This window comes from Herpailurus yagouaroundi, unplaced genomic scaffold (assembly GCF_014898765.1).
Source record: "Herpailurus yagouaroundi ecotype Mexico unplaced genomic scaffold, PumYag 188, whole genome shotgun sequence".
In the NCBI taxonomy this organism is placed as follows: Eukaryota; Metazoa; Chordata; class Mammalia; order Carnivora; family Felidae; genus Herpailurus; species Herpailurus yagouaroundi.
In genome coordinates, this window is record NW_024412419.1 from 11,851,631 (window position 1) to 11,868,880 (window position 17,250).

At 38.8% G+C, this 17,250-nt stretch overlaps 1 protein-coding gene and 1 non-coding gene across 5 annotated transcripts in view; one reads left to right on the plus strand and one right to left on the minus strand.

The window, feature by feature from the left end:
* Positions 1–17,250, minus strand: part of NBAS (NBAS subunit of NRZ tethering complex) — a 366,039-nt gene that overhangs the window by 227,055 nt on the left and 121,734 nt on the right. The gene's annotated exons all lie outside the window — the stretch shown is intronic.
* Positions 6,480–6,585, plus strand: LOC121044629 (U6 spliceosomal RNA). The gene has a single exon (XR_005797394.1). It is a non-coding gene; the product is annotated as a U6 spliceosomal RNA (small nuclear RNA).

Genomic DNA, 17,250 nt, shown 5'->3' on the forward strand with positions numbered 1-17,250 from the left:
TGGGCTGTCTGCTGTCAGTGCAGAGCCGGCTTCAGGTCCTCTTTGTCTCCCTCTCTCTCTCTGCCCCTCCCCCACTCACTCACTCTCTCAAAAATAAATTAAAAAAAATTTAATGTAAATATTCCATTCTTGTAAGTACTCCTTTGCATCCATCACAACTCCTAGTTATATAGGCATAGTATTACATGAATAATAATTTATAAATGCATTATTTCATTTCCTCCTCAAACACCCCATAAGCTAGATATTACAATTATAAATTTGCAGGAAAGTAAACTACATGGACTCAAAAATCTTCACTGACTTACTGAGTGAATGCATAAATGATTTATCAGTAGGAACAGATCCAGTGATGTTATCTTAATTCTAAAATCGGAGCTCTCAAAAACAAATAACAACAACAACAACAACAACAACAAAAACCCTGAAGAATTGGAAAGGTGAGATTTAGTCAAGATACAAAACTTAGTCTGAACCACATGAAAAATTGCTCAGTATCACTAATCATCAGGGATATGCAAATCAAAACCACAATGAGATATCACCTTACATGTGTCAGAACGGCTAGACTCAAAAAGACAAGCAGTAACAAGTGTTGGCGAGGATGGGGAGAAAAAAGACCCTTCTTCATGCACTGTCGGTGGGAATGCAAATCAGGCGTAGTCAATGTGGATAACACTACGGAGGTTCCTCAAAACTATATGATCCGGTAATTCCATTACTGCATATTTACACAAAGAAAATGAAAACACTAATTTGAAAGGATATGTGCACCCTTATGTTTACTGCAGCATTATTTACAATAGCTAAGATACAGAAGCAACCCAAGGGTCCATCAATAGATAAACGGATAAAGAAGACTGTACACACACACACACACACACACAAATATTACTCAGCCATTAAAAAAGGTTGAGATCTTGACATTTGTGACAGCACGGATGGGCCGAGAGGGTTTTGTGCTCAGTGAAGTAAGTGAGACGGAGAAAGATAAATGCCATATGATTTCACTTATATGTGGAATCTGAAAAACAAAACAAATGAATACACAAAGGAAAAGTAGAAACAGACCCATAAATACAGAGAATTGATGGCTACCAGAGGGGAGGTGGGTGGGGGATGGGCAAAATGGGTGAACGGGAGTAGGAGATCCAGACTTCCAGTTGTGGAATGAATCGGTCACGGGAATAAAGGCACAGCACAGGGAATATAGTCCATGGTATTGTAACAGTGCTGCATGGGGACAGACGATAAGCACACTGCAGTGAGCACAGCATAATGAATAAATGTGTCAAATCACTATGTTGTGAAACTAATTTGACATTGAAACTAATCTGACCCACAGCGTGTGTCAACTATATTTCAGCTTAAAAAAGGAAAAAAATTAATCTGACCAATAAATGAAATCTATAAAAGTCAATTAAGACGACATAGCTAGGACTGATTCCTTTACAGCATATACCTCACTGCTACTGAGATTATCTGTACACATGGGTTTCAGGGTAGGGGCACTTTACACCCTCAGTACCTAACTTACATAAAAATCTCAGCAAAGTGATTAAATCAAGTAATTAGCAGTGCTTCACAAGGGAAGCATTGTGTTACTCTAACTCTTGAAAAACTCTTCAAAAAAAAAAAAAAAGAAAAATTTACACTTCGGAAGCCAAGTTGTATACAGTGGCAACAGGAAGAAAAAAATGTAGATTGATATTTAAAAAGACTCATAAAAATTATAAATTCAGCACTTTAACCTGATCTGAATGGATAGAAAAGTAGTCTTGATCCATGGAATGCATATTTACAATGTTGTCTTTAATTGGGCCAATCAATGCAGTGATCATTAGAAGAGAAAAAAAACTGAAACCTTCTGTGATGTTCCCAGATCAAGCCTCCCTGACTTTCTTCCGTAAGACTAAGCTTTGTATGTATTCCCGTTACTGCTGTCATTGCACAGAATTACAGATAGATGGTTCCACTTAGAATGGTTCAATTTATAATTATTTTACTTTACAATGGTGTGAAAGGGATATGCACTTGGTAGAAGCTGTACTTTGGATTTTGAAGTCGGGTCTTTTCCTGGGCTAGGGTCACACGGTAATGGTACTCTCTCACGATCCTGGATGGCGGCAGGGAGCCACAGCTCCCAGTCCACCAAGCGATCACGGAGGATAAACCACCAATTTACTTACAACCCTTCTGTAATCATGTAACCATTCTGTTTTTCACTTTCAGTACGGTAGTCAATAAATTACATGAGGAGGCTCACCACTTTATTATAAGACAGTCCTGTGTTAGATGATTCTGCTCAATTGTAGGCTAGCATTAAGTGTTATGAACATGCTTAAGGAAGGCTAATCTGAGCTATGATGTTCAGTAGGTTAGGTGTATTAAATGCATTTTTGACTTAGTATTTCCAGCAACGGGTTTATCGAGATATAACTTCATCATAAGTAAGATATGCACAATTATTTACTTGTGTCTTGCTCCTTCATTAAACTATAAGTTCTTTCAAAGTGTTAGTCATTTTTATATTCTTAGTACAATACTTGGCATTCATTGAAAGCTCACTAAATACTTAGTGGATGGATAGACGGACAAACTGAAGGACCAAAGGATGAATTTGAATAAATAAGTAAACAAAAATAACCACTGAACTACAGGGGTATTTACAGCTTAAGATCATTATGCTTGCTCTGTGGCTAAAGATTTAGACAATGTACTTTAGTGTTCTTTCAAATGTTTCTGATTTAAGATTTCTGCAACGGACTGTACAACTTCCTACTGGGCCTATGTGTATGGGTACGCATAAGCACAGAGATGTGAAATGTCCTAAGCTTTAGACAAAGAAGCACAAAGGTGGTTTGCCTTAAGATGTTGCTGTACATGTCTATCCACAGCCTTTCCATCATGAGTTCTTTGGGTCTAGGCCAAATTACACCGCAGACTGACTTACAGTCACAACTAAAGAAATGAAAACCCCAGAAATGAAGAGGGAGAGGCTCTCATATCAATTGCGCAGGCTGTGGTTAGAAGACAATGGTCCAGGTATCTGTAGTGCAAGTAATTCTAATACATCTCTACTGCTGATGAAGTTCAAAGTTAAACTAGAGATTGTAGGAAGAGAAAGAAAGCAACGTGTTGGAGAATTTGGAGGAAATGGCATTTCTTTTTTAAGTTTTATTTATTTTTTAATTTTTTTAACATTTATTTATTTTTGAGACAGAGAGAGAGCATGAACAGGGGAGGGTCAGAGAAAGAGGGAGACACACAGAATCTGAAACAGGCTCCAGGCTCCGAGCTGTCAGCACAGAGCCCGACGCGGGGCTTGAACCCACGGACCGTGAGATCATGACCTGAGCCGAAGTCGGACGCTCAACCGACTGAGCCATCCAGGCGCCCCTTATTTATTTATTTAGAGAGAGCAAGTGAGCAAGTGAGAGTGAGGGAGGTGTAGAGAGAGAGGAGAGGGAGAAAATCCCAAGCATGCTCTGCGTGTTGTCAGCACGGAGCCCAATGAGGGGCTTGAACCCACAAACTGCCAAGACCGTTACCTGAGCTGAAATCAAGAGCTGGCGGCTTAACTGACTGAGCCACCCAGCAGCCCCGGTCTTATATTTTTTAATATAGATTCCTACTACTTAATAAGCACTCATTCACCCAATCGGAAACAAGAAGTACAGGAAGAGGCAAGGGAGTTGACCCTGGAATAAAAACAGGCTCCACAAAAACAGGCTCCAAGTTATTCACTAACAAAAAATATCAAATAAATAGCCCTATACCTGTATTGCTAGGTCATTTTCTATAATTTTCAGATTAAGGAAACCCATTACAGATTAATTTAACCCATTGTAAATGAAGAAATCCTTTGGATCAACTTCACAGAGAAGCTAACTTTAGAGCACACACACACAGTGTGATTAAATAAAAGTGCATTATGGGAAAGCACAAAGTATGTTCCATAACAACCGGGATAGGAACTCAACTAGTGAGATGAACAAACCCACATGTCCAGCATCCAATCAAAAATACCAGATATGTAAAAAAGCAAGAAATTATGGCCTGTAACCAGGACAATTACCAATTTATTTAAAACACCAATATACCGTGCGGTAGACATAGAGAATTTTTTAAAAATCCAAATCATACTCCAAGGAATGAAAATTCAGCAGCAGAGATGAAAAACGCACCGATAGCATTGATAGCAGACATTGCAGAAGCAACCTATTTACAAAGACATAGTAATAGAAACTATTCAAACTGAAACGCAGAAAAACACCGGAAAAAAAAAAAATGAATTGTAAGACAAGATCAAGTGGCCAGCACACGTGGAAGCGGTGGCCCAGAAAAGAGGGTGTGTTTTAAGGAGGGGAGGTGGAGTGAGAAACGGTATCTGAAGAAGTACTAAGCACGTAACTCCTAAATTGGGTGTAGATCCAAGAAAACTCAATCAGCAGCAATGAGAATAAACACAATGAAAACCACGTCAAGGAGCATCATAATCAAACAGCTCAAAACGAGTTATAAAGAAAATCTTAAAAGCATCCAAAGAAAATAAGACTCATGCTGTAAAAATGCACAGTTAAGAATGACAACCGACCTCATGGAGGACAACGGGAGATGACAGTGCAGGGAAACCCTTGAAAGACTAACAGGAGAAAAGTGACAGCCTCGAATCCCACACCCAGCAAAAGCATTTTCCAAAACAAAGGCAAAAGAAAGACTTCCTTGGGCATACAAAAGCCGAGAACGCATCACCGGCAGATTAGCCCTGTAAGAGATGCCAAACAGAGTCTTTCAGACCGAACAAAATTGATACCAGATAGAAATTTGGATCTACTAAAATCAATGAAGAGCAGCAGAACAGTAAATACATGTGCAAATATAAAACACATTTTTAATTTTTTATATTTCATTCTTATTTAATTTTTTAATGTTTATCTTTGAGAGAGAGTGAGTGAGCAAGCATGCTAGCAGGGCAGGGGCAAAGAGAGAGGGAGACACAGAATCCCAAGCAAGCTCCAGGCTCTGAGCTGTCAGCACAGAGCCCGACGCGGGGCTCGAACTCATGAACCTCAATATCATGACCGGAACTGAAGTCAGACGCTTAACCAACTGAGCCACCCAGGCACCCCTTAGTTGTTTGTTTTTTTTTAATTTATCCATTTATTTTGAGAGACAGAGAAAGAGACAGAGAAAGAGAGAAAGAGGAGGGGGAGGAGCAGAGAGAGAGAGTGACAGAGAATCCCAAGCACGCACCACATTGGCAGCACAGAGCCCAACGTGGGGCTCCAACCCAAGAATCATGAGATCGTGACCTGAGTCAAACGCTTAATTGACTGAACCACCCAGGAGCCCCCATTTTTACTCATTAAAGCAAAAATGATAAAAAGGTATAGTTCATAACATATATAAGAGTTAAATATATGACAACAGTCATTCAAAAGCCAGCAGGGAGAAAATGGAAAAATACTGTGGTAAGGTTCTCATCTTATACTTGAAGTTCTATTATACTATTTGACAGTAGACTATCATAACTACAGAAGTGTAAATGCTACAGCAACCACCAAAAAAGAAAGTATAGCTAATGACCCAATAAGGGAGATTCAATGGAATTCTAAAAGGAACCAGTTCAAAAGAAAGCAGGAGGGGTGCCTGGGTGGCTCAGTTGGTTAAGCGTCAGACTTCAGCTCGGGTCATGATTTCACGTTTCGGGAGTTCGGGCCCCACATCGGAGTCTCTGCTGTCAGCACAGAGCTGGCTGCAGGTCCTCTGTCCCCCCCTCTCTCTCTGCCCCTTCCACACTGGTTGTCTCTATCACAAAATAAATAAATAAATAAATAAACTTAAAACGGGCAGGAAAAGAGAAAAAGGCAAGCAAAGAAAAAATGGAACAAGTGGTAAACCGATACCAAAGTGTTAGCTTTAAACTGAACCACACTGAACTATGCATTATATATAAATAGCCAAAGCATGACCATCAAAAGGCAGAGATTCCCCGATTAGATAAAACAGCAAGATTCAATTACAGTCGACCCTTGAACAACGCCGGTTCAAACTACGTGGGCACACTTATATAGATCTTTGCTGATAAATACAATCTCGTCCTATAACTATTTTCTCTGAGGATTTTTAAAATAACATTTTCTCTCCATAGCTTACCCTATTGTAAGAATACAGTATATAATATAGACAACATACAACGTGTGTTAATTGATTGTTTTTGTTATTGGTAAGTGCTCCGCTCAACAGTAGACTATGAGTAGTTAAGTTTGGAAGGAATCAAAATTTAAATGTGGATTTTTTTTTTTTTTTTTTTACCATACGGGGTGTCAGTGCCCCTAACACCCACATTGTTCAAGGGTCAACTGTATATTCTGTCCATAAGAAACACACTTTAAATATAAAAGAACCAAAATATCAATGTACATCCAGCATTAGAAAGGTATTCAATCTGAAGGACATCAGAAATCTCATCTCTGGTGCTCGCTTCGTGACACATATACTGCAATCGGGACGACACAGAGAAGATCAGCATGGCCGCTTCACAAGAATGATGCCCAAACTCATGAAGCGGTCTGTTTTTTCCAACAAGATATAAAAAGAAAAAACAAGAAGAAGAAGAAATCTGATCTCTGTTGAGAGGGGAAAACAGTGCTCACAAGCCACTCCGTTTCTTTCACAGATGAAACTAGGCTGTGACGTCAGGAGTCAGGACAAGCGGTCCTCTCGGATGAGAGGACTGCAAAATGGTAACAGGAGAGGGGGTAAGAGATGCTGATAACGTCTTTCTCGGTCTCACCCAAATATCCAGCAAATTGTGCACTTACGATTTGTTCGTTTTCCTGTATGTATCATTCAATCAAAAATGAAATTAAAACCTTTAACTGCATTGGAAATAAGGTTCGCTAAGCAACTTCTGGAGTGATCATTTGGAAACTCGGGTACCTGATACCAGGATAAGGGGTCCTGTCCCAGAGGAGCAATCCCAGCATCAGTGTCATCAGGGAGGAATACTCCCTGTTATACACATTCTGTTTATTCATCAGTGCGCTAGAAGCTGAAAGATATCCGTAACTAACATTCCTATCGACATGTACCAAAACACCGGCACGGCTGCTGTCACTGCTACTCCTTTATCCTCTGCTACTACAACCACTGCTGTAGGCTGAACGCCAGCAACATGCCAGCAACGGTGACAGACGACAGCTCTCTTCGATGACTTAACCATCATAATACCTCCACAACGTCCCCATTCCACACCTGAAGAAACTGATGCGCGGCAGTGCCATGTCACATGAACCCAACATTTACATATGTCATGGAGTTTTTCTCCTACAGTCATTACAAATAGTAGCTAAACTTTTAGGATTAAAAATGGAGTACACATGGAGGTCAAAACATTTCTTAAAATAATGCATATACTTTGTGTATGAAATATGAATTTGATTCTTAATAGAATTTTTCTTATTACAAATACAATATTTAAACAGGCTTGCCTATATCAGAAATTGGGAAAGTGTCTCACAGGGTTATTTATATGTTAATTAAATATAGTGTGATAAAGAGATTCACTGCTGTTACAGACAAGTATTTACATATTAATGAAATCTTGACTGGAAAAGACATTGTGTGATCAAGAAGAATTATAGGGACTATTTCCCTAAGGTAATTCAACCATTCAGAAGATGTTATAATCTACTTAAGGATCACATGTACTGAATTATTGGTCAGGAGACTTAAACTTTGGAGGAAAATGAATAATGAAAGAAAAATCTCATCTCCATGAAAAGAGTACCATTACCACTAGCTAATGCTGAATTTAGTAACAGATTTTTAGGAGAATGTATTAGTTTAAAAAAAAAAAAGTACCCCCTCAAAAAGATCTTAATTTCAAATAAATCAGAAACTTTAACTGTATTAAGCCATATTGAAAACATTGGACAATGTTACATATACATATGTAAAATGATAATGCAATTAAAATTATTTTTAAAATAATTCCCTATTTCAGCATATATTTCAACTAATGTCTTTCAAGTTTTCTGCGTGAAGGCAGGAATAGAACTCCCTTCTCTGCTTATCCCATAAACATGCTGTGAGAATTACATGTGAAACATAAAACTGGTTTGTAAATTTAAAAAAAAAAAAAAAAAAAGAGTCCCATGCTCCAAACAGGAAATGAACAAATCAGTACACCTTTATTTCTTTAGTACTTCTCAGAGTACCAAATACACAACAAGTATCAACACACTTTCCAAAGCCCATACAAATTCCTCTGAAATAAGATTCACTTCTACCTTCTTAATCAAGGAAATTGTCCTAAATCCATTTTGTGGTTTTAAATAATCAGAAAGACAAAAACTAATGGAGTCAAGATCTAACGTGCCCACAGTGCCAGGAGACATGCAAACCAATCGCCCCACTGCCAGCCCCAGACCCTATTCCCAGACAGTTGAGGTGACGAGCCTTTCCTTTCTGATCCAAACGCCAAGTTATCCTTGGATCCAGAAAGTGCCAACATATCCAACATTTGTAGAGGACTCTATATTCTTCTGTACTGATAGTCACCACAGGAGACCAGATACTTATTCCAAGCCTAAATACAACCCAATGTATTGTTCTTTGTTCACAGCAGTTCAGAAATAAACTGTACATATGGGAATTGCATTCTGATTGGGTAACTAATCAACTTTTCAATGTGAAAGGGAAAAGAAACACTTTTATGTTTCTCTTGAGAATCAAACAAATGAATGCGATGCCCCAATTTTTTCCATAATTATTTCATCATCCAGGCTACAGTTTGGATAATATTTCCATTACAACAACAAAAATATGGTGGGAATGACCAATAGAATGACCAACAGAAACTGCTTTTTAAAAATTTCAGAGAAGAAAAAAGAAATCTTTATGAACAAGAGCAAGCTACATAAAAACATAAAAAGAGATTCCTGATTGTTTTACTGGAAATCCTCTGCATTAATTCATTTCAACTAACAAATTAATTGGCAACATCTTTTGTACCCTGTGACTAAACAGTATAACACAGGTAAAGACTCAGGTAAAGACTGGGTAGGTAAAACAACTTCATGTTAAATATTCAGATGACTCTTTCCTCTTTGAACTTCCCAATATCAAAATCACACTCAACTTTCAAGATCTAGAGAAAACCTTCCCTCTTCCAAGAAGGCTTTCCTTCCAATAATAAGAGAATATCATGAGCAATTATATGCCAATATGTTGGGCAATCTGGAAGAAATGGACAAATTCCTAGAAACATGTAAACTACCAAAACTGAAACAGGAAGAAACAGAAAATTTGAACAGATGGATAACCAGTAAAGCAATTGAATGAGTAATCAAAAATCTCCCAAGAAACAAGAATCCAGGGCTGGATGGCTTTCCAGGGGAATTCTACCAAACATTTAAAGAAGAGTTAACACCTATTCTTTTGAAGATATTCCAAAAAATAGAAATGGAAGGAAAACGTCCAAACTCGTTCTACAAGGCTAGCATTACAGCATTACCTTGATTGCAAAACCCAAGACCCTACTAAAAACGAGATCTATAGACCAACTTCCCCAATGAACACGGATGCAAAAATTCTCAACAACATACTAGCCAACCAGATTCAACAACATATTAAAAGAATTATTCACCACAATCAAGTGGGATTTATACCTGGCAGGGCTGGTTCAATATCCACAAAACAATGTGACACATCACATCAATAAAAGAAAGGACAAGAACCACATGATCCTCTCAATAGATGCAGAGAAAGCATTTGACAAAACATGGCACCCTTCCTTGATAAAAACCCTCAAGAAAATAGAGATAGAAGGATCATACCTCAAGATCATAAAAGCCATATATGAAAGACCCACCGCTAACATGACAGGGATGTCCACTCTCAACAATGTTATTCAACATACTGTTGGAAGTCTTAGCCTCACCAATCAGACAACACCAAGAAACAAAAAGCATCCAAATCAGCAAGGCAGAAGTCAAACTTTTACTCTTCACAGATGACATGATAATCCACGGGGAAAACTCAAAAGACTCCACCAAAAAACTGTTTGAACTAATCCATGAAATCAGCAAAGTTGCAGGACATAAAATCAATGTCTATAGAATGTCTATAGAAATCAAAACTATAGAAAGCTTATGAAAGAAATTGAAGACGACACAAAAAAAATGGAAAAATACCCCATGCTCATGGATTGGAAGAACAAATGTTGTTAAAATGTCGATACTACCCAAAGCAATCTACATATTCCATGCAATCCCTATCAAAATAACACCAACATTCTTCACAGAGGTAGAACAAACAATCATAAAATTTGTATGGAACCAAAAAGATCCCAAAAAGCCAAAGCAATCCTGAAAAAGAAAACCAAAGCTGGAGGCATCCCAGTTCTGGACTTCAAGATGTATTACAAAGCGGTAATTATGAAGACAGTTTTGTGTGAAGACACAAAAACAGATCAATGGAAAAGAACAGAGAACCCAGAAATGGACCCACAAACCTCTGGCCATCTAATCTTTGACAAAGCAGGAAAGAATATCCAATGGAATAAAGACAGTCTCTTCAGCAAATGGTGCTGGGAAAACTGGACAGAAATATGCAGAAAAATGAACCTGGGCCACTTTCTTACACCATACACAAAAATAAACTCAAAATGGATGAAAGTCCTAAACTTAAGACAGGAAGCCATCAAAATCCTAAAGGAGAAAACAGGCAGGCCAGGGAAACAGGAGGCCAGGGAAACAAAAACAAAAATGAACTATTAGGACCTCATCAAGATAAAAAGCTTCTGCACAACAAGGGAAACAAAAACAAAATTGAACTATTAGGACCTCATCAAAATAAAAAGCTTCTGCACAGCAAAGGACACAATCAGCAAAACTAAAAGGCAACCAACAGAATGGGAGAAGATATTTGCAAATGACATATCAGATAAAGGGTTAGTATCCAAAATCTATAAAGAACTTACCAAACTCAACACCCAAAATACAAATAATCCAGTGAAGAAATGGGCAAAAGACATGAAGAGACACTTTTCCAAAGAAGACATCCATCCAGATGGTTAAGAGACACATGAGAAAATGTTCAACATCATTCATCATCAGGAAAATACGAATCAAAACCACCATGAGATACCAGCTCACACCAGTCAGAATGGCTAAAATTAGCCACTCAGGCAATGACAGATGTCAGCGAGGATATGGAGAAAGAGGAATCCTTTTGCACTGCTGGTGGGAATGCAAACTAGTGCAGCCACTCTGGAAAACAGTATGGAGGTTCCTCAAGTAATTAAAAACAGAACTACCCTATGACCCAGCAATTGCACTACGAGATATTTATCCAAAGACTACAGGTGTGCTGTTTTGAAGGGGCACATGCACCCCAATGTTCACAGCAGTGCTATCGACAACAGCCGAAGTATGGAAAGAGCCCAAATGTCCACTGACAGATAAATGGACAAAGAAGATGTGGTATATATATACATATGAAATCTTGCCATTTGCAACAACGTGGATGGAACTAGAGCGTATCATGGTCACTATCATATTGGTCAGAGAAAGACAAGTATCATATGACTTCACTCATATGTGGAATTTAAGATACAAAACAGATGAACATAAGGGAAGGGAAGCAAAAATAATATAAAAGCAGGAAGGGGAACAAACCATAAGAGACTCTTAAATACTGAGAACTGAGGGTTGCTAGAGGGGGTACGGACGGTGGATGGGCTAAATGGGCAAGGGGCATTAAGGAGGACACCTGTTGAGATGAGCACTAGGTGTTATATGTAAAGGATGAATCACTGGATTCTACTCCTGAAATCATTATTGCACTATATGCTAACTAACTTGGATGTATGTTAAAAATAAATATTTTTAAATATTAAGAAATTAATTTAAAAAAAGTAAATTTCTGCCTAATATTTCAGCTGTGAAGAATGGAAATAATGTCATCTGATCTCTTTAAGGACAAATTATTAATCATTTAAGTTATAAGGCAAATCAATTTGACCTAAATCAAATTTGTCCTACTTGGAATTTTAATAAAATGCATATTGATGTTTTGCTATTTTAGGACCTAATTTTTATGTTATTGTAATTACAGAAAAAGGCTCCATGTTTGGCTATTCAAACACAAGTGTTAGAAGATATATTAGATATATTTTAGATATATTCCAAGTTCCCTTCAGTTTGCACACCCTATTTATCACCAAGAGATGGAGAAGAGGCTCTCCACAGGAAGTCCAGCAATAATGGTAATGAAACCTTGCATCTCAAACTAGAGTTAGTTCGTCCTCATCCTATTCTTTGTTCGAGAAGTACTTTCGCAGCATAAACAGAAACATGACCCAGAGATGGCAAGCCACTCTAAGCCCTATTTAATCGTAATATTAATTTCACTGAAAAGTATAGGAGTATGCCTTGAGGATATTATGCTAAGTGAAATAAAAGAATCATAAAAAGACAAATACTGCATGACTCCACTTTTAGGAGGCACCCAAGAGTAAGCAACTTCACCCAGACACTAAGCAGAATGCTGGTGGTCAGAGGCTGGGTTGGGCAGAAAATGAGAGTTGTTTAACGGGTGCAGGGTTTCATGAGGGTAAAAAGAGTTCTGGAAATTGGATGAACAAGGGGAACAGACCTACTAGGGAAATGTATGTTGAAAAGTGGTTAAAATGGTAAATTTGATGTTGTATGTTTTTTTACAATTAAAAATTTTTTCTTGAAAAATAAAACAAAAACATTATAATGGTCAAATGGTCTTAACAGTCCCTGCACTTAACAAAGCCAAAAATATGCAAAGCTCAAAATACGATTTACAAATGCAAGACAGATCTAGTCATTCTGAATCGGACTGTTGAAGAACACAATAGGTCTATCACCATGCTGCGTTATCAAGTGGGGAAGAGAGCACCAGAAAGGGATTCAGGCCTAAGAAAAGCAGGAATGATTCAGGGTTCGCAAGGGAATAAAATGCCAGGGACAAACACGAGTTAAAGTACGCGCGGCACAAAAAAATCCCAGATCTGCAGGTCACAGGAAGAATGCTTCTGCCCATTAGGTGCTCGTACAACTTATACTGTTTTTTCAAGGTGGCTCCAAATGAACACAGGCGAAAGTGGTTTCCAATTTCTATGCTCTAGAAAAAGAGCAGTTTCTAAATAGCCAGGTATATACTGACATGGGATGCGGCTGACCTGCTAGATGATCTAAATAGCTGATCACTTCACATCTTTTAGCCAGCCCCTTTGGATGTTAGCCTTAACGGTACGTCACATAAATTACTGTGGAACTAAAGGCAGACAGTGATTAGAAGTCAACAAATAATTCTTACAATCACAAATTCAGAAAAGAAATTAGAAACGTCAACACATTTTTATGGTTCACACAAGTACAATCTATCCACATGTTATAGCACACTTTCGTGGTCCAACCTCCAATCACCAAATAATTAACAAAACTCAGATATTTATAAGCAAATGAACTGCCAAGTTACCACAGTAACAGCTCGTCTAGGAGACAAATATCGTGTGCCGGATAGCTGGATAGTCTACTTCCATCAACAGAGTTTTACCACTTACGATTATAAAATAGTTTTGGGGCGCCTGGGTGGCGCAGTCGGTTAGGTGTCCGACTTCAGCCAGGTCACGATCTCGCGGTCCGTGAGTTCGAGCCCCGCGTCAGGCTCTGGGCTGATGGCTCAGAGCCTGGAGCCTGTTTCCGATTCTGTGTCTCCCTCTCTCTCTGCCCCTCCCCCATTCATGCTCTGTCTCTCTCTGTCCCAAAAATAAAAAAAAATAAAAAAAATAAAAACGTTGAAAAAAAATAAAATAGTTTAAATACAGTAATATCCCCAAATACACTAAATAATGGAATCTTTCCTTGCTGATTCTGGAAATAATCCAGGAATATAAATATGAGTATCAATTTTCATTATCTAGCAAATACATGTGTCAAAGAATTTCCTGACTGACAGATATTGAACGGAGTTTATTTCTACATATTAAAAGCAAATGAAATCTAAATGCAACGTGGTATCCTGGATTGGATTCGAAAACAGAAAAAGCATATTAGTAGAAAAACTAATTATAGCCAAATAAATCTGTCATTTAGTTAGCAGTATTGTGCAGTCGGTTCTGCTATCCTGAAGATGCAAATTTGTTCCAGTGATAGATATGAGGGAACAACTTGGGCATAACACAAGTTTTGCATTTGCTGATGCCAAATTTCATCCCCAAGAAACACTAGGTGCACACAGAAAACCGAACCCAGCCATGTCAGGCTACGCGTGCAGAGACGCCCAGACAGTCACCAGAAACCTCGGATCACAGAGTATGTTAGGAAGCCCCCATCCACATCTGGTGACACCACTTTCCACCAGATTTCCAACCACCCTCTTCCTCCACTTCCCAGTGACGCAGGACCTGCAACTCTCCCGACACCCACTTCCACGTGCAAAGTCCTTCTAAGGTCTTTTTCAACAGAAGTGCCATATTTTAGTATTTGTGTGCCTATTAACCCTTTAACACATGTAAACAGTGTTAGTCAGGACTTTCATTTAGGTTCCTTTTTTTCACCGAACAAAGTTTTTGAGTCCTGGACCACTAATCCCACTGTTCCCATAAGCCCTGTGGTTTTCACTGCAGGATCCCACACAGTCAGTGATTTTAGGAATGTATAGGTCATGTTATAGCAGAACTGACTATTCCAGCGATAAGTTCTTAGTTTTGACAAATGTGCTATGATTATATAGGAGAAAAGGGAAGCTAAGTGAAGGGTATCCAGAACTCCCTGTATTTTCAACTTTTCTGGAATTATAAAAATATGCCAATAAGTTTAAAATAGGAAGCATGTGAAGTATACAAGGCCAAGGTGCTAATATAGGATTCTACCCTAACAATAGTTGCTAACACTTAAGTAGCATTTATTTGGTGCCGAGCAATGCATTAGCTCATTAAACATTCTCACAATGCTGAGGACAATTCATGTCCATTTTACAGGTGAGAAGACCAAAGTGCATTTAAGAAAGTTATCCAAAGACATGAACTAGGCACTCGGGCTCTAATAGCAAAGCTCCTACCCCTCTTCTGCTACGCTACTTCAACAGACAACCGTTCAAAATACCACTTCTTAAACTAGGTTACTTCCATCATTCTGGAAAAGATTCTACACTAGGGAAAGAGGCATAAAATGAAAAATCTAAATAATCTTTCTAAAACATGCCACAAGTATCAAAAATCCCCAAAATAAACAAGAATTTCTTTTATAAAAATCTCTATTAACACATATTGTGGGAGCTAATGAAGACAGTAAGAAATGTCACCTTTGTACTTTCATACAGTCAAGTACACTATAAAGTGGAAACATTTTATAGCAATGATAAACTAAGGATAGACAGCTAATAAAAGGATGTGGCATCTATGATGGAAAACGTAATTTCAAAGTTTAACAAAACCTGGTCGCATTTCATCATCGTCAAACACACATGGTAATTTAAGAATGACAATATAAAACACAAGAATACCACACACCACAGAAGTTTCCCAGCAATCATAATCATCAAATTTGGTGAGATCAAAACTGGTTAACCAAACTTTGGTTAAATGTCAAAGCAAAAGTTCTGCCTACTGGATCTCAACACAGGGTAGGTAACAGGCCAATTTGCTGGCATAACCTACTATCACTTTCCAAAATATTACACAGCTTGAACTCTAAAATGCAAAATGCTACCTACCCTCCCATGTACATTCTACACAGGGGAACAAGACACGAGGCCCTTCCCTTATGGATTTGATATTCAAATATTCATTCATTTATTCATTCACTCATTCAACAAGTATTTACTGAGTACCTACAATGTGCCAGGCAATCTTCTAAGTGCAGGGTGGGTAAGGAAGGGAAAACACAAAATCCCTGTCCTACTGGGGCTGCTGTTTTACTGGGGTGGGCAGGGGGCGGGGGGAACAAAATAAATAAGTGAGTAGAACACAAACTAAAGTAGCAGTGATAAATGCTAGGAAGAAACTAAAGCACGAAAGGAGGATTTAAAGTGAGGGTAAAATCATAAACAGGATGGCCGAGGGAGATCAGATAAAGTGGAGAAGACAAACGACCACATAATATGTTAGGTGTGAGCGCGATGGAGAAAAACCGGGTTGGGCAAAAGCTGTGGGAGGGAGCGGAGGCTACCTGAAGAGAGTGGTCAGAGAAGGGCTTTCTGAAGAGGGAGCCTTTGAGGGGAGACTCAGAAGGAAGTAGGAGGCCCAGTCACATGAAGATCGAGGAGAAGGGCACACCAGGCAGGAGGCACACTGGCCACAAAACCAGCCCCACGGCCGAGGCAGGGTGGCAATTTAAGGGACAATGAGAGGCTCGTGTAGGCAGGAGGGAGAAAACGGGGGACTGTATGCCCTTACCCTGACAGCAAGCTGAAGACTGAGCAGAAGTTACACAGCCATTCTGCATTTTGGGAGCCACACATTTAGAGTTCAGCGACTTGTTTCAAAGCAATTTAACAGATTGTTGAAAAGTCATTATTACTTGCAAAATTCAAGTTGAGACAATGAAGGGCACTTTATAAAGCAGGATGAGCCAGGGGCTCTGTGGCTGAACAGTACATACAGCCAGAAAAAAAAAAAAAAAAGGTATGTGCACAGAAAGTTCTACAGTCCTTGAAGGCAGTAAATGAGGAAGTGGGAAGATCATGTTACTAGTTTTCAAACACTGCAACTGAGGGGGTTAAAAAAAAAAAAAAGGCAGAAAAAGCTTCAAATGTATTTAGAGTCTTTTCGGCTCATTTCTTGCTCAGTTTGAAAGCGTGACGCCATAAGCAGGAATTTCTGTTGATATATAAAACATACCTGATTAGTCCTGTGAAAGAACAATATTTTACGTGCTTCGGAATCCCTCCCATAGTGCCAGGCACAGGGATGGTGTTCAGCAAACAGTGAGCGGGGAAGTAGAGGGGAACACTCATACTCGAACAAAACAGACACTTTGTGTTCATTTGACTTGAAAGTGATTTAAAAATAAACAAACACCAAGTATTCAAACAAGAATAAACTTCCTCAAAAAGGAAACAATTCCTATAACTAGATCTTCGTGATCCAGGCATCCCTTAGAGTAGAACTTCAAACAGGGTAGAAGAACAGGGCTTCACCCACAGGCTAAAGGAGCAACGGAGTTGTGAATGAAGGCCGGAGTTGTGAATGAAGGCCGGAGTTGT